The sequence below is a fragment of the Syngnathus scovelli genome, chromosome 7 (assembly GCF_024217435.2).
Source record: "Syngnathus scovelli strain Florida chromosome 7, RoL_Ssco_1.2, whole genome shotgun sequence".
Classification (NCBI taxonomy): domain Eukaryota; kingdom Metazoa; phylum Chordata; class Actinopteri; order Syngnathiformes; family Syngnathidae; genus Syngnathus; species Syngnathus scovelli.
This window is the reverse complement of record NC_090853.1, coordinates 729,935-748,280: the sequence shown is the minus strand read 5'-3', so window position 1 is coordinate 748,280 and position 18,346 is coordinate 729,935. Positions and strand designations below refer to the sequence as shown.

Here is an 18,346-nt window from a genome sequence, read left to right as displayed (position 1 = left end):
TGGACTCTTTCGATTCCGTCCATCCGAGCCAAGCGGGCCTTCTGGCGGGATGTGGGTTCTCGGGGAAATGAAGCAGGATGACTTCCCCAGACACCGGGAAGAATGCCAGCAAAACGGCGTCTGTCTACAAAGGACACTGATGGCGGCGGTGGCGGCGGTGGCGGCGGCTGCGGAACAGCTCCGTACCACACAGTTCGTTCCAGTGTGGCGCGTTGTACCCTGTAATGTCCCGCTTGTGGAGTGCTTTTAATAAGAGCGCGCTATCTACAGAGGGCTGCAAGTCGTAAAATTAGATGACGGGCCGTCATTTACTGCAGGGATGCCTCTGGGGAACAGCCACCAAATAATCATTTCCAAGTGTTGGCTGCTGACGGAAGCCCAATGGAAGCAAATGATTAAGATTAAACCTGGCATGCTTAGGATTAGCTCCGTGTTGGTGCTTATGTTGTATGTACGGCACGGAACGCAAAGCCTTAAGAGCACGAGTGGAAATGTCCGTCCGTTGGCATTGGTCCCAAAAAAGCAACAGGCAGAATACAGAACCTGTTGCTACAATGTCCAAACACCTGGAAAGTCATCAGGAGAGCGGCCAAGGAAAATAAGGTTCATCATCTCAAAGCAGACTCAAACAAAAGTGAGTGTGAGCAAAATCATTCATGTGAGGCGATGAAGGCTGGGAGAGGAGGGGAGGGGGGGCAAGGAGGGGGCTCGGGGGGCAGCCGTTCGGGCTCCACTCTGATGTTGGAGCAGCAGATGGGAGGCGCGCCTTGTAACTCTGAACAGAGGGCGACTGGTGTGGAGGAGTGAGCGCGCCAGCCAAAGAGAAGGATCATAAAGCACACCAGGAAAGGGGGAAGGAAGGAAGGAAGGAAGGAAGGAAGCAAGCGAGAGCCATAGGAGGCAGCCAGCTACTCCATCTTTAACGCACACTTGCACTTGAAGAAGTCAGCCTGCAGCGCTACCTGCTCCTTTTCTCTGCCCTGCCAATGGAGCAAGTTGAGGTGAAGAATGTGTCTAAACTATGAAATGTCCAGCATGACTTCCATGCAAAAGCCTCAAACTTTCACTCTATGTTTGGATCAGCGGTGAGGACAATATGTTCCATGTGTTCGACCCGAGACACGTCACAGATAACGCGGTGTACATTTGCATAAATGGCGGTGGCCGCTTCCAGCCAAATGCCCCAAAGCTATCCTTTCCATTGGTAGCGGCGGCGGCTCTTGGCGGCGGCGGCGTCTTCCCTCCAACAGCCGGCCGGCGCTTCCCTCCCACGCGAGACCACGTGAGGTCGTATGCAAATGAAAAAGCGCCATTGGAAAATTAGCCAAGCCGCAAAAGGGAGTCCAATAAAAAAAAAAAAAAAAAAAAAGACAAGCCTTTGGCCAAGTCTGGGGAGAAAAAAACGAATAATCACTCTTGTCACTTCCCCTTTGTCAACTTCAAGTGCGTTGTGGCAAAAAATATTCTGTAAAACACTGAGAAACTACAAACAGCTTGCAAGAACACAGAGATTATTAAAACCAATTGGAGCTGGGCATTCAAAAATGAAAAATAATGTCATGGATTGTCTTTCAGAATTTTTGGACATTGTTCAACCAATGTTCAAATGTGACTTCAAACATTAGCAGTATGTGTATTAGTTCTTGTTTCACTAGGATGTCCGATGTCGTTAGTGGGCACATAAAAGTGTAAAAACTCTGAAAAGCAGCTAATAAAGTTGGCCTATAATTTCCAAAGGAGGGGAAAAAAAAAACCCCAAAAAAACCTCCATCCACCACTCAGGCTTCTTTCGGGGGCCCCTTTCTCCATTTTCAACGTATAGGCGCTATGCAAACCTTTCTTTGGACTGGATTAAAAGTTGAAAAAGATGGCTACGTAATCTTGAGGTTTTCTCACCACACTCGGCAGACCATGGGAGCCGTCTTATCGGGCGCCGTTTGGTAAAACGAGCTGACGGAATGCGACGATACGCTGCGGTTCTCGACGGTCCGCTAAAGAGAAGCACATTGGTGGGACTCGCGTGTATATTTATCTTCAATATGCTGAAATTGATCAAGGAGCCTGACACGAGGGAAAAAAAAAAAAAAAAAAAAAAGATGACCTTGCATTTTCTCGCCTTTTGCACTTTGAACAGTGGATCTTTGGCGATTTTGAAGCATAAAAGGATCAAAATGCCCATGATGTTCAATTGAAAGTGAGCTTCATTATGTTGGTTGGCGGCGGAATATTGGATGAAGCTCTTGTACTGGATGAAATTGGACTGCACTTGAGCCTTTTTTGCAAAGTCCTTGAGGACGCCGCATCCTTATGTAGGTCACTCGGGTCTTGTTTTCCCAGGCTACCGTTGGCGGACCCAAGCGTGCGAAAGCCAACAAAGTGGGAGGTGGCAGAAAGGGAAGATGCTTTTTAATCACACGAGCGGCCCAGTCAAACAAATCGTTTTCACCGCGAAGGCCGGCCAATCAGGAAGGCGGCGCCGCCTGCCAATCCAAATAGGCTGCAAAACGACACGGCGCGTATGTAAATGTTTGCCCGCCGGGAAATTATCGAACGCATCAATCAAGGTCTCTTCGCAATCGGCGGTCCGAAAGCTGCAAACATCGGGGAAGAGATGTCACGCCTCATCGGCTTTGTGCAAAAAAATCTCGCCGGCGTGAATCTTCTACGCGGTCACGGCTCAACCGGGTGCAGATGAGAACCGAGAGCGCATCCAAAAATACCCCATCTGGGAATCTCTCGAGGTTCAAATTTATGACGCTTTGCTTTTATCTTGCTTGGCTACCTGAAGGCAGCGTATACCTGAGGAGCCACAATGTGGTTTCAATCGAAAAAAGACAAAACTGTTCCAGTGTCCTTGGATGAAGAAAAGATGTGCTGACTGGTAAAATAAATAGAACTAAAAAATGAAAAGACTCTGGCCAAAGACTGCCCAAGCCGCATTCACAGAACGAACAAAGTGCTGTCTCCACACATGAAAATTTCATAAATGCTTTTGCTGTTTGTATGGAGGCTTTGGAAAATGCGCCATCAACAAGTATCCTATCCAGCCCTCCCGTCATTAAAGTCATGAAAACAAACATCTAACACCAAGCCAAAGCTCAAAGCCAAGCCCGAGCCCAGATTCACCTTACTCCAACTCCGACCGAGCAGTCTGTCGAGCTCCAGCGTATATTCCACTCAGACGATGAAAAACAATGAAAACATCTCAGTCCAGAGATTGGCCACCATTAAGGGCAATCTGTTTGGAGGGTTCAAGTCATCATCATCAAATATCATTAGGTGACAGCTTCAAAGGCCGGTCGGAGGGAGAACATGGCCAAGGCAGAAAAGGTGAGGCGGGAAGTGCGAGCTCCAAAGAAATGGGAATGCGGCCAGACAACAGCTTTGGGACTGGCACAGCTGCTGTAAAACTGCTGCGGCTGCTGCTGCTGCTGCTGGCCATGATGTTCTGGCAACACTTCTGAGCACAGAAGGCCAGAGACCCCCTGCTGGCACGCTAAATCGCTGAAGGAGCTTGGACACGTGTCCAGTGCTAAGCCTCAAAATTAATATTTATTTGAGTGAACACACTTTTGGCCCAAGCTGAAGGTGAGTTGCAGGTTCTTTATCTTATATTTTTAAAAGTCCTAAAGTGACCATAGGCAAAAAAATGCAAATCAAACACATTCTTTCTATTTTCGAACGATACAGCTCAGTCGTGTGAGCAAAACCAAAAGGGTGGATTTTTAAGACATGTTATCATGGAACAGATTTCCGTCTATTAGCTGTCATCTGGCAGTCGTTAATAACCGTCACGTCAAAGAGATTCGCCGTACTGGAGCTCGTTTTTATCTTTCGCCGGTCCCGACCAAAAACGCTCGGGCCCGCAGAAAAACCACCAATGGGGGCGAAATGGATTTGGCTCGAGTCGTTAGCGTGCGGGTCACAAATGAATTCAGCCCTCCAACGCCGCCTTTGAACTCTCCGAATGAAGTTTTGACATCAGCTCCCAATTAGCCATTTGCAGAGCGTCTTTTGTACGCGCTTTGCTAACGCTACGCAGACACTGCACCGAGTCACGCTTATTTACGCTCTTCATAATTACAGAACAAAAACAGCCCGTGTCAGAATCTTCAATGTCCTTGCATGACGTGAGCGGAACAATTAAGTCCAGATTTGCGGCGCTCGGTCTTTGTCCGGCCGGCCGGCCGTCGAAAACTTCCACTGCGGGACCGACGGGGACATTGTTGAGCGTGGCGTAAAAATGTCAAGGTCGCTGAGAATCTCAATCAATCTCCTCGCAAGTATGCCAAAGGATCTCATCCAGACCAGGGAGGAGGATCGCACATGATGCCAACAAAGCAATTTTCCGCTAATCATTCGTTTGCGTCGCTCGCTCAGTCGCTGGGTAGGCCCGAGCCCTTCCGAATGAGCCATGATTATCTTGGCTTTTTTCTTGGAGGGAGAAAAGAAACTTCCTGACACGGAGGAGATGGCTTTCTGGGTTCTGGTTTCCAAGTCAACATTCAATGATTCATCTGCAGGAATGGAGCTGGCACATGTTAGCTTAGCGATGGACACAAGCTAGCAAGTGGATGTTTTACTCGTGTTTCCATGAAATGTTCAGTCTGTTGGAACCAGGTTCCCATGGTCCACTCTTTCATATTAGAGTCAGACTTATTTTTGTTGGACAGTAGCTGTAGTCTGCATTAGTTTTATTGCTTAGGTGGTCCCAAAAAAGTTCCAGCTAGAATGTCAATAATGGCTCGTGTTAGCAAAGATAAAGACTAGATTCTCGTTCCGATTAGGACCGATTCAAATTGAACTGCAATCAAGTAAGAGTTTGTCGAACTGGCGGGGAAAGAAATACATTCCTGTTGACGGGAAATGTCAATAAAAACGATGGGGAGGGAAATAACAACACAGCGGAGGCCTTCAACTTTCAAGTTCTTCAGCGTAAATCTGGCCAGATCAATCTCTTGCCTGACATCATTGTGGTGTATACTAAAACCGTTGAGAGTATCCCATAACTAGAAGTCGGTCGTGCCAAAAGTGCCACAATTCCATCATTCTTTCATTTTAGTGTTTAGTCCTTGTCAAATTTTGCAGGGGGTAAAATGGACGCTATTTTTTTTTCTCAAAACATTTATTGGACTTTCTAGTCAAACTGAAGTGTCTGTCTTTCATCCCGGCCTTCCATCTGGAGATGATTAGGCATCGAACCGTTTAAGGAGAGTAGAGTTTCACCAAAAGGCAGAAAGAAAGTGCTGAGCAGAAATCTCTTGTGCAACTTCCAAAAAACTGCAAGGATGGCCAGGGAAACAACATCCAAAACCGCTCGGGCATGAAATGCCATATTGAAATTATCTCTACGTGCTAATCAAGCCTAAAAATGATCCGATAATGAGGACAAAAGAGCGGTAAAAGAGCCCGCTCGTATTCAAGAGTAATATTTGATGTTTCGAAGAAGCTTTCGACTTGTTTGAAAAATAAACAAGGCTGAAGCCCCCCACCAGGGCAGGGCAGGGCGCTGGGTTGGATTTGCGAGACGTATTAACCCATCGGCCACCTGGAAAGACGGAGCGCGCTTCGTCGTAAACTGGCAACCAGGCTCCTGCTGGAGACATTTGCCTGTTTATTTTCAGGGGGTCAAACAGGAGACGCCGACCTGCCGTTATTTTTTTTACGCCTGCTGATTGCTGTTCCGGCCGTTGAAAACAAAAAACAAAGAAAGAATATTGCCTATTAGAATTATTTGTCCAAAACACGTCATTTTGAATAATAATAATAAAGAAACAAATTGCCAATTGGAATTATTTGTCCAAAACACGTCATTTTGAAGAATCATGAGAATTCTGAAACGACAAAGTTGCCTGGCGGCGGCGGCGGCGTTTTGACTTTCAACATAGCTGCCGTTGTCAATCTAAAAAACACATGTCTTCATTTCTGGGGACACATTGCAAGTAAATGCAAAAAACATGCTTTTGGCCAGGACATAAAGTGGCCTTAGGTCACACGGGAACCCCACAGGTGTCGTTGGGAGATTTCCATGCAGGGCGAAGAGCGACGACAAAGCCGCATTTAGCACCAGGAGATGCACTATCAAGTTTAAAAGTGAGGGGGAGGGCTATTTTAAGGCTGTTCAAAATATCAAACATATATCCTTGTGCAGGCCTCTCATACGGACAGGAACCCTCAGATTCTTGCTAGGTTCCTGCCACACTGATGTGGTTTTGTTTGATGGGGGCGGGGCTTCCATACTCAGCACAGATGCGCTTGCAGGTCCTGATCACATCCCCGTTCCCAAAGCTCCCAGAGTTCACTTGATAAATTGAACGCAGAATATTCATCACTGCGAGCAACGTGTGAGGCATGACTGCAGTGCAGACTTCTCTCAGTGCGTCACTATGGTCCATACCTGCAGTCAAAAAGCCTCCTCCTGAGAATTGAACTGCCTGCCTGCCTGCCTGCCATTCATTTGTACGTTTTGACATTCAAAGCAAAGGCGTGCTTTAATCCTATCATCTTTTTCAATAAGAATGAGAAACACACTGCACACATGCAATGTGAATGGTCTCTCTTCTCTGCACGTATCGCGGAGAAGATCTTCTCATTCCGACTCAGCATACATGAAAGAAGACTGCCAACGCTTGGAGCCACACGGGCTTTGTTGCTAAATTTGAGGTCAGTCTTGGGAAGGGACGACGTGGACGCTGCCAAACGTGCGGCGTGGCAAGAGCCAGACTCCTCTGAAGCTCCTCCACGCTTAATTTACACTGACAGTCTGGTTCTGAAGAAACGGCAAAACATCATCGCTCATTGGCCTTCGTTCTTCTGACAGCCGCAATTGGGACGAGATTTACGCAGCGTCAGTCACGTTTTGACGTTTATTGCCATTGCTGTTTCATTCTTCAATGTTGGGAAAGAAACAAACAAAAAAAATAATCAAAATAGACACCCTGGGAAGCAAAAGGAGGTTGGTGCATTATGAAGAAACGGAGACTCAACTTTGCTCGTCTCCGAGGACGTTTCCCTGCAAATAAACTCCAAACGGGAAGATGTTCTATATTTGCAGCAAGCCAAGCATGCGAATGTTTTACAATCAAACAACTAGCTATAAATTACGCATGAAATTACATCATAAAAAAAAAAAGACACACACATCATAGGCAGCGTGCAGAACATGCTAGTAAAACTGCAAAAGGCAAGTGCCGCTAGAATTTTATTGAAATTGAAAAGCTCGGCTGCTTGTTTAAATTAAAACTCCAGCTTGGACTGGCACTCAAAATTCCCGTTTGCTAAACGTGTTGACTTTATTTTAGTGGTTTACTTTTGATGCATTACCATCAGTGCCCAGAAGATGACGGTCATTTACCCCAAAAATGTTTAGCAACCGCTTAAAGAAAATAAACACAAGACACCTACAAACTGTTTCAAACTATGTTTTTGCCTCACATGGCAATTCCGACTCCCCGCCCGCGGCTACGGCTGCTCCATTTAGCAATGGAGTTGACAGACATGGCTGCTGCTATGATGTAACTTGGAGCAAATCAAACCGCTGACGGCACAGCGTCACTTCAAGTTCGCAGCGCAGAAGAATCCTAACAAACGGCCCCGAGCTTCACGGGAAGGTCGCTCGGAGTTTTGGATCTTGGTGAACGTCGACCAATCGGCCCGGACGTGGCTTGACCTTTAGCACGCTAGGGAGCGCAACGGGGCATCGGGCTCATCGGAAGCGTCCACGTAAACAGAGCCTGTCACTAACTAGTAAACACCAGCAAACAAATGAAGGCTGCTAAAAGATGGCGCCACCACAAGCGTCCTTCCTGTCAGACATCTACACCACAACATTTCAAACTGGATGGAATGCGTGTCGTTCTGGCAACGTGTTGATACGACAGGAGAGTTTTGGAGCCCGACAGTGCAAATATTTGAAAACAAGTCGAAAAAACGATTGCTAAAAGACATTCCTGGGTGAAAATATTCAGTAGCCAGCCGCTCAGTGCTCAGTTTCATGCTTGCAGTTTGTCACAAATTCACCAATTTGCCATTTTCATGATGACAACAGGCACACTTTTAAAAGTACGTTGGGAAAATGTTTACTGTGAGGACGAACCAAAGAAAAAAAAATAGGTCCCTTTATCCTTGACCTTAAACTTCGCCCTCCTGCAAAGTGGGTTAGGTCATCATGGTATAATCCGCTTCGCTAACAAAAACATTCAGGAAAACAGAAAATCATAAATGGACCTGTAGTTATGCTAGATATAAAAGTGCATCCTCTCTGTGAATGATAAGATGATTTTTTTTTTTTCTTTTTCTGAAGGCCCCCCGAAAACTGGCTGTATCTCCTTGACGGGATATTTATTTAGCTTTGGGCCAAATATTTACTGTAGGTGATGGGCTAATTATATTTTATCTTGTATACACGTCGAGTTTTGCTCCAAGTCGGCATGATTCATTCCAAACAATCCCCTCTCTGCGTATACATAAAGTAGTCGTCTCGTTTCTCAGCCGCGAGGCCGGAAGCCGCGCATGGAAGAAGACGGCGCCAAACTTGCCCATTCACACACACACACCTCACGTTGGCCAGGTCGCTTATCTGCGGGGCTATTGAGCTTTTCAAACGTCATTGTACCATTGTGATGCTAGCTGTTGGCGTCACGCTTTCCCATAACCTTTTTCTTCTTAGATTTGTCAACTTGATAGGGTGGCTGTTTTTCATTAAACTGGAACCCGATCGTCCAAAAGCCCCCGAAGATGCAATTAGATAATGCATTCCTTTCGTCTTATTTGGGTCCGAGAGAGAGCCTCGCGCAGCTCCAACATCTTGCGCGCTATTGCCGCCTTATCAGCGCTTGTTTTACTAGCTCCTTGGAAGCGTCTCCCGGAGCAAATTGGACCCAGGAGCGGGCCGAGAGCAAAAAGAGAATGACCTCGGTCGGGGGAGGGGCGGGACCGCTGAAGGAGAGTTACCGTCGGTGGTCAGGTACGCCCCGGTGAGTCGCGGTTGTTCTTGGCCCGACCACGACAGTAAATATTATTCCAATAGCGCTGCCGTTGCACGCAAGCTCCTTTTTTTTTTTGGGCTTTTGCAGGATGCACATGAGCTCATTTGAAGGCGCACTCTCCATGACCCACACAAAGTACACCTCCAAATTTGACCTTTGAGATCGTTCCATCCTGCAACGCTACGCTCAATTCCTGCCACTTGAAGAATTACCTCTTGGAATTTTAAGCAGGGCGCTTCACAAGATACATTTTATCATCCGCTTCGGAGGCTCGGGGAGCTAAATCGATCCCACGCCGCTTGCGTGAAGGTTAGCTGTCTGTACCGCTACGCTTTTGGCTAAAAGCGAGACGGAAGCTTGCAGAGTAGGCTGCGGTGGGTGATGCCGCTCAAGTCAATCACTTCAGAAATGCTCACCACATTAACTCATTCATTGATGGTTAGAGACGTCAAAGATGTTACCTGGGTTGGTAGTGGATGAGTCCAAAGCATTTCATAAAGAAGTGAGTTAACTAGTGATCCACAATAGCCCTATTGATCCTTTTTTACAATTCTCAAGAATATTTTTTTTCTTTCTGAGATTTACAAGCCAAAGCTGTCGCTAATCGTCTCTAATGGGGCAGAAAGTACCACCCGACTAACATGTGAGGTCCCGGGTCAAACGGCCAGTTGGCCCCTCCCTCCCTCCCTCCCGAGGGCTCAGTCTAGTCCTCATTAGAGCAAGCGGAGCAAGATGGAAATGAACGGCGCCGACACCAAATAAATCACATGACAAGCGAGCGTAATCGTCTTTGCTGTTTTGTAATCAAGAGCGTCTTCAAGAAAGCCACAGGAAGAAGCAGGAAGTCAATTGGCAAAGGTTTGAAATCAAAGAAGTCAAGTGAATGTTTTTGTTTTTTGAAGCCGCACTGCACACTTTTTTCGTGTACTTCCATTTACGGGCTGCATCGTCCAGAGCCGGGGCCGCCGATTCACTCCTTTCATTTCCACTTCAGGGACGTCAGAGCTAAGCCATTACTTTTGTTCAAAGCAAAGGCGCCGTGTCAAGGTGCCGTGCTTCATCTTCAGTCTTTTGTAAAAGCGTCTCTGTTTCTCGTTCGTCTCCGGAGAGAAACCCTCGTCATCACAAAAGCTGCACCTTCAGCTGGAATCCAAGATGGCTGACGTAACTTCATCGCCTACAAAGGCATTTCCTTCCACATGCTTCTAGTACATATATGTATGTTGTCTACAAATCCAACAGCAAGAATCAACGATGATTACACGTCTGGTCGGCCGATGACCGCATAAACATCAACGCTGAGCCTGCTAACTAACCAAGTGAAGGACGGAAAAAGCAAATCAACTGTGGGTGCCCATTAGTTTGTTGATTGGTGAGTCTTTTTGTCCCGGTCAACAAAAAGTATTAGTCTTTCAAATAAAGGACACGACACCCAAACAAATGACGCCATTATGGCGCTGGCCGGAAATAAATCCCACTTTGGGTCCTGAGGACAGATTTATCGGCAGGGGCGGACCGTGACGCAGGCTAAATAAAAGGGCCCGTCGTTGGGGGGGTCAAAGGGCACCGTTGCTCTTCCTCTTTAGAACTCTGGGAGAGAGGTTCAATCCGTTCTTTGGTGCGGGGGCCTCGACTTGCCGGAATTTTTCAAGGTCCCCCTTAAAATTCAAGAGTGCTTCGGACGAACCGGTCGTCCAGTCAGTTTTCCTTCAAAGCGTCCCGGCCGGCTTCTGTTGGGATCGACCGGCCCGTCCGTTTCTGTCTTGGCCTCTTTGAGAAGTCAGTCGTGTGCTTGTACAGCTTGAAAACATTCCCATGATAATCAAGCGTGTTCCGCCTCAGCCGTGTTTTCTCACTTCTGACCCGAGCGCATTTGAATCCTCATCTGGTCTTTATTCCGACGGCGGAACGCTCTTCCCGGGGCACCTGTTTGGTGAAAAATGAGGCCCGGGTTGCTTTGTACTCGGGTCTTGACGCAAAGCAGTCGCCGGACGTCACGCTCCGGAGGTCAATGGTGTGTTACTGAGGACCTTGACCCGATCAAAGAAGGTTCTGGTTTGTTTGATGACAACGGTGGCCGCAGCCGAACGCCGGGGAAGGAGGGAGGGGATAAGATGCCCTCGAGACGCCTGCGTGCTGCTCGGGCTTTTCTTTGCGTCACTCCTGGGAGGAGAGCCAAGACAAGACGCAGCGTCCAGCCCTGGAGGGTCGCCGGTTTGCGGCCGGCCGGCTGGCCAGCGCTAAGCCTAAGCCTGCCCTCCAAAGGGGAACTAAATAAACAAGGCAGCGTGCGGCAATAAACAGCGGCGGCGGCGGCGGGAGATAGTGCCTAGCACACAAAGAAGATGGAAGTGATGTTTTTCCAGGATTGACGTGGCGAGATGAGGGTCATTAACCCTTTCACTAGGCTTAGAAAAGCTGAGGGAGGGAGGGAGGGAGGGAGGGAGCGAGGGAGCAGGGTGTTGAATTCTTTTGGACTCAAACATCAGAAAACACGTACCGACTTTTTGGCAGATGTTCAAGAGTACAAATTTGTAGATTTGAATCTGTCAATGATGGAGAGTTCAAGATAAATAAAAAACAACAAGATTTGACCAGTTTTTCTATTGGAAATAATAGAAGGAGAATTTTACCAATCCGTCGTCTTGACGTAGCTGAAAAGCCAAAGGTATTTTATGACCTGACGACTTACAATCAGGCAATTTACTGATGAAAAAATATTTCTTTTTCAGTTAAATTTGCAGACCTCCCTCGAAAAATCTCCCTGACACTCAGCGACGCTTGGGACGATCTGAAAAGTGCTGACGTCTCGTCACCGCTGGAAGCTCCGCAACAACCAAACGGCCGCTGCCGCCGCCGCCGCTTTCATGATTGCCTTGCTAGTCCTCTGTTAGCTCTTCAATCTTTCACTCGCCGCCATTTGTATTCATTTAGAGGCTGCGAGCCGCCGTTATGAAAACAGGAATTTGTCTAAAAAGATTTGAAGGGCGCGTTGCGAACGCAGGTGACGAGCGATGAGTTGAGGAGAGGGCAACAAAGTCAAGCCAAAGATTGAAAGAAAAAATCTTTGAGCCCGTTTCCTGTGAGGCCCCAACCTTCCAGCAGCTCCTTCAGCAACAAGTCTACAATGTTTTCCTTCCCTTCAACAGATTACATCAGCACCGCAAAGAAGTTAAACACTCTCACCTTCCGACGAAAAAACTCGAAATACCAAAGGAGGCATTTGTAAAGATTTCTGCATTGGCGGGGGAAAAAAAACCAAAAAACGCTGGATTCAAAATTGTCGATTGTGCTAATCCGCCGAGACCACATACAAAGCCGACAAACATTGTGCTGAAGAATGCAAATGTGGGCTAATGAGGGATTAGTCGTGGCTTTCCCCGAAGAGTCCCGAGGCTGTTTTGCGGCGTTAATAACGCTGGAGGAGAAAAATGGCATACACAAAACATATTGTAATCCAAAGAAAAAAAAAATAAAGGAGCCAATGGGAAGAAAGGGGGGGGGCAACTGTGGATTATTGGCGAGTCATGGGATCGCTCAAAGTGTACCACCAGGATGACTTAAGCTCATTTGATGGGGTTCACCATTCTGATGTCACATGACGCTTTCTTGAAGGGGGGGGGGGGGGGGGGCAGAGGCTGTGTGTGCGTATAAGCAGATCAAGCGCTCTTCAAAGGGATTAGTCATCATTTTGCTGGAAAAGTCCTATGAGAAAGAACATCAGGTACACGACAAAAAAAAAAAAGCCATTCTGCTTTCAAGCAACTACAAGCGGCCTTCATTTCGACATGCGCCAGCCACGTTCTCATTTTTGCTTGCATTGCAAACTCCGGCAAAGAGATGTGATCAAGAGATTCAATCTGTGATCAATAAATAATGAGCAAAGCGTTTACACTCCCACCCCAAAAAAAAAAAAATCGTCTTCCGCATACTTCATTAAAATATTTGAAGAATACATTCAGGTTCCAGAACTTACTGTTTATTCATGTTAGTTACTATCACTGTTTTAACTTCTGAACTAGTTAGCGTCAGTGGACCACACATATCAAGTTTGTCTTAATTTGAACTGGCTTCCATGCCATGTTCTCACATTTGCTCCATTTTTTTGTGTACGAGTATATTTTGCACTTTATTTATTTTGCGCATTAGCCGTGCCTGCCATCTTTCTGTCACAAAATGGGGCCAATAATGTCTTCGAACTTTGGTGATGCATAGTGGAGAATGGAAGGTCCTTTTATGTTGTCAGATATATGTTGATGCCCACCGCGGTTCTCTTGTGCCACAAAATGAGATTACTTTTCCTTTCGGGTCCATTAGGCAATTATCCGAGGGAACAGTTATTTCTCTGCCAAATATTCGCTTTGCGGATCAAAGTCTTTTTTTCTTTGTGTGCTGTGCACACGGGTGGCCTGCGGTGAAGGACTTTGAGACTTGAGGGATTGTAACTGAAAAACACCAAAACTTGCTTTCTTGACAAAGTTATAGGCTGAATAAAAATTTGCTTTTTTGATGTGAGGATCCTGCTCTTTCACAAAAGTTTTTTGCTCCAATTATGTATTTTTGGGGTTTGGATGTAATTCCAATATTAGCCAGTAGACGGCGTCACATTGGGTACGGAACAATTTCTCTCTTTTTACAACTTGTTGCTATTGTTCTGCGTTCCGAACATTTCAGTTAGCAAGGGTGTGATGGAGTGGAAACGTTGCCAGAGGCGACTTCTGGCGAGGCCTCCCTTCATGTTTACGAGGCGTTTTTGAAACGTGATGATGTCACGCGGCGGCTGTGAAAACACGCTCGCTGGCCCGCTCGCTTTCATGACAATGTTAGCCATGTTAACGAGGGGCGAGTGGAGGGGGCGTCGAGGCCGGGTGGATGTCTTTGCATGACAAAACTTAATGCTCAAATTGATGATGATGATGACATGCCAAATTCCCCATCTGAGTTGAGCAGAATTTGTTTTCAAGCCCCGTCGGTGGATTGTGCTGACTGTGACGTCTTAACCTGTTGGACACGGCAGCAGCAGGCGTTGACCCCTTGGAAGGCACACCTTCTGACCAGATGTCGCCATAAAAAGCCTCCTGAAAGCCCTCAACCCGGCCGGCTTGGGGATAACCACAGGGGCCTACTACTGGACTGGGCCCAACTTGCATGCTCGTTTTAATCAAAGGGGAAATGAAAGACTCGTTGCTTTCCGGGGACTAAGCGCGATAAGGAGAGCGGAAGAATGCAAGCGACATGTTGATTTTTTTTTTTTGGGGGGGGGCCATATGTTGGGACTCAACATGGAGGTAAGTATAGATGTATACAGTCGAAAAACAGATGGGTCAATAATAAACCAATGGCTTGGCTCTTGGCTGCCGCCTTGTTTTCATTCTTTAGAAAACGCAGCGCTTAAGTGATCATTTCTCACGCTTGCCGACCAAACTACTGAGTCATGTCAAATCGTCTAAAAAAAATATATATTGAGTTTTGAGGGATTTTTGCATGCAGTGATTTTCTTTATTTTTTTGAGGAAAAAACGAAAATATGATGTTGAGTATTAATGCAAACATTTGGTAAAAATATTGAAATTACAAACACTTTTTACGTGTTTTTTTAAAAAATATTTTTTGGAAAGTTATTGGAGAAAGAATAGGCAAAAAATAGCTGACTTTTGTATTTCCCAAACTATTTTGATTCTTTTGACCCCACATCCATCAAAACATTTGCATGAGAATTGAAGAGCTCACATGCTGTGTGTGTATTTGAACTGCGCCACAACTTGGTTAATTATCAACACGGTGTTGTTGAGTTGGGAAAAAAAACATCTCCTTATTAAAAACATCAATCAAAGTGGAAGCTCCCTCATGTTCCAAACATTGCCGCTCATCCGGACTTCTCGGCATAACCGGTCGGCCGATGCGTCTCAGCTAACAAAAAAAAAAGAAACGCCATCGCCATCCGTCAAAGGCTGCTCAGGTTTCACCCAATCAGGTTGGATTTTGCAAGCCATTCATTTCCCTTAAAGAGACGCACGTGCACTTTCCCTTTGCGCACAAAAGCGGAATGTGCAACAATGACATGATGATATTTGAGCGGGCAAGCGGCCCAGACGTCACATCACGTTCCGGCCCATGACTCATTTGCTTTTACAAATGAGCGCCAGTCAAAGTTCCACACGGTGATTGTCTTACTGACTCCATCATGTCCTCTCTGATGACTTTTTTTGAATCCAGTGTGTCCGTTTCAGGGCTTTTAGGGAAGGAACGGCTCCGGCAACTTCACGCGCCCCCCGAGACCCCCGCTCGCTCGCTCGCTCGCGGCCACGGGCCTCTCCGGGCTAATGGATGAAACAGATCGCGGCGGGGCCGACATGAAAGAGGAGCTGCAAGGAGGAGGGAGACTTTTTTTTTTGGAAGACACTGTGTCAGCTTTGTTTTTTTCTCTTTTGTCCATATGGAGAAACATTGATGATGATTCCTGGAGCACACTTTCGTGCAACTTTGTTTGACTCCAGACTCCCGACCGACCCTTGGCCTTTAACCGCGCTAATGGTCCAAATTGCAATGCTTGCTTTGGGACCTTTTGGCTTTAAGCTTGTGGTTCACTTTGCATTTGGAGTAAGAGAAGAAAATGGTTTTCCATTCAAACGCAACAAATGCAACAAACAAGTCGATTCAACCTTTGTGCATTTGCCACCCCCAATCTTGACTGCAAGCAAATCGGAGAAAGCTGCTTTGAATCCAAAATCAGCGAGCGCCTACGCATTAATGGTCTCAGCTCGAGTCGGCCTCGGATCACGGCGGTGACGACGGACGCATTTGTATTGGACAACTGCGGGATTAGGCCGAGAGGCCTCGGAGGGAGCCCGCGGCCGGTCGTATTTTCACAACTGTCGTCCGCAGATTAGCGCGGATGACAGACGGCATGCGGCCGCTGCGCCCAAACCTGAGCAGCGTCGGCGAGCGTTGTCCAACGTGGGAACGGGCGGACCTTCGCCTTGCCGCCAAAGCGGTTCTCATTCACCGTCACTACGAGGGGCGCATTCTTCAGCTTGACACGCCGCGGAGTCGGTGCCCTGGCCAGGAATGCGGGGCGGCCCCGTCCATTGTCCGGGGCAAATTGAGCAGACTAATTCGCTGCTGGTGATGCATTGCCAGCCTGCCAATTTCACACTCTTCATTCCAACCAGGTAAAAAAAAAAATATACGTATATATCAATCATGATTTGGGACACCCGGGTGATGAAATATAAAGGCAGGCTCAACGACTTGTGCTGCATGGAAATTCTCAAGTTTATTTTTGGAAACAGACGGACGGCAATTTTGGAATCCACTGAGGTTCAAAATGAGCTTTGATAAATGGCGGCCGGCGCAGGTGGCGCAGTACATCCGCTGCTAGCAAACGTAGGAGCCAAGGTGAACCCGCTGCATCCTGCAGATAAAGATAATAAACCGCCCTGCACTGCAGCTCACTCTTGTTGTTTTTATGAGGGAAAATTAAATGGACTGCTTGGCACACGCTGGCTTCCAAATCGATTTTCACCCGACCTTCTCGTACCTACGCTAGGCCGCCGTCATTTTCAGACAACACCTCCGATCGGATCGTTCAAATCAAACGAAAACATACTCGGCATTTATTTCTCTTGAATTAGCGCTATGCCCTGGAACAGCATGAGAAACAAATGAACTCGGAGGCAACGCGGACCGACCCCCGAGGCTCGGCCCGCTGGCACTCACAATCTTGGAAAAATATTGTTCTGCAGTCTCGCCACACTTCTGGACTAACTCAACGTGACACCTACTTTGAATGCAAAAAAAACGAACACACACACACACACACACTTCAAGACACACAAATCGCAACATCCCCGAGAACGGGAGGCCTTTCCGTACTCTCTTACGTCCCGGGGGAGTTTGGCGCCACAAACAAGACAAGGGCCAGGATGCAGGAAGTGCACAGAAGATGTCACGTCGGCTGAGTTCGAATGTGCCGAATCGTGCAAAGTCAACGAGCATGTTCTTGCAAAATGACATCACTGGGACCAGGCCTTTGGCTCGCAGACACAATCAGGAAGGATTAGCTAAGCAAACAATAAATGATCAAGATACGTGCAAGTGCCTTCGCGGCTGTCTCGCGCATGCTAATGAAACGCTGGGGGGGGGGGGGGGGGGCGAGGAGATACAAGGGGCTCCGATGAGTGTGCGCAGCCATAACAACGCATACTTGCGAGGCGAGATGAGAAGCAGCTGCTGGTCTGGCTGGCTGCACTCGAAACCGACGCAAATTCAAGACAAGTAGGACGTTTGAAAGCGAGATGTTTAAATTTCACTTTAAGTTTGCAGGATGCATTTTAGCATCATGTCATGACGGCTATTCGCATTAGAGCTCTCAAAAGACATCGGGGTCATATGAAACATTTTTCAATAGGTTGGATGGGATGAAAGATTGTCATCAGATTTTCCGCGGTGGGATTTTCCTTTGGTTGCGGAGCGTGGGCCAGTTGACCTCGCAGCTGTCCATCCGTCCGTGCGTCCGTCGGGGACATTCAATAATGCCGCCTTTCCAGCAGCTGCCTCCAGATGATCCATTTCTACGCCGTGCGTAGGCCGCGAGGCAAGAACACATCATTCACTGCGTTTTTTTTTTTTTTTTTTTCTTCTCCTGCTCGGCCTCATTTCAAGTGGCTTTATGTGGACACCTCTCATTTCCTGCGCGGGGCAGACATCCTGCGTCTCGTAATCCCTCCTTCGACCTTGGCGTGGAGCGAGCGCTCGGGGGCCGGGCCGCGTCTCTCCCTGGCCAGCTTTTTAAAAGAGACTGTTAATATTGCATTTGATCCCAGGTTTTACTCCTCAAAGCGCGGCGGATATGATCGGTCTTAGGGGCGAGCGGCGCTGATGGCTGAAGGCCGTCCTGTCCCGCCGTGACCCGCCGCTATCATCTCGCCATGCCGTGACTTCAAGACAAACCGCTTTACGGACAAGACGAATGCGGTCGGTGGGTCGGTCGGTCGGCCCACAATGGCTCGGACGGCGTTTGGCGATGTCATTGTTTGTGCGTTGGAACGGCTGGAATCCCTTGCTGGTTTTCCATATTAGCGCCTTTGAAGTTGACTTTTCTTATATTGACTGATGCCTCGGCGCTTTAGGCAGTACGGGATTTGCAAGATCCCGATGAGAATCTGCCCAGATATGTCAAAGGCAAAGAAGGTAAGCAGAGTTGCATAGACTCCGCCCCCTCAAGAGCAAAAACGGGGGTGTGCACTGTCATTCTCGGGGTATTTATTTCCAAAACATGTCGACGGACACCTGGGAACTGTTTTAACTGGTGAAAATAAATGCATAATATGCTTCATCTAAGCACAAACGTGTTTTCTT

The 18,346-nt window shown here is 47.4% G+C and overlaps 1 protein-coding gene across 1 annotated transcript in view; it reads right to left on the bottom strand.

Moving 5' to 3' along the window:
* Nucleotides 1–18,346, bottom strand: part of LOC125972495 (protocadherin-16) — a 55,440-nt gene that overhangs the window by 16,306 nt on the left and 20,788 nt on the right. The window lies entirely within an intron of this gene.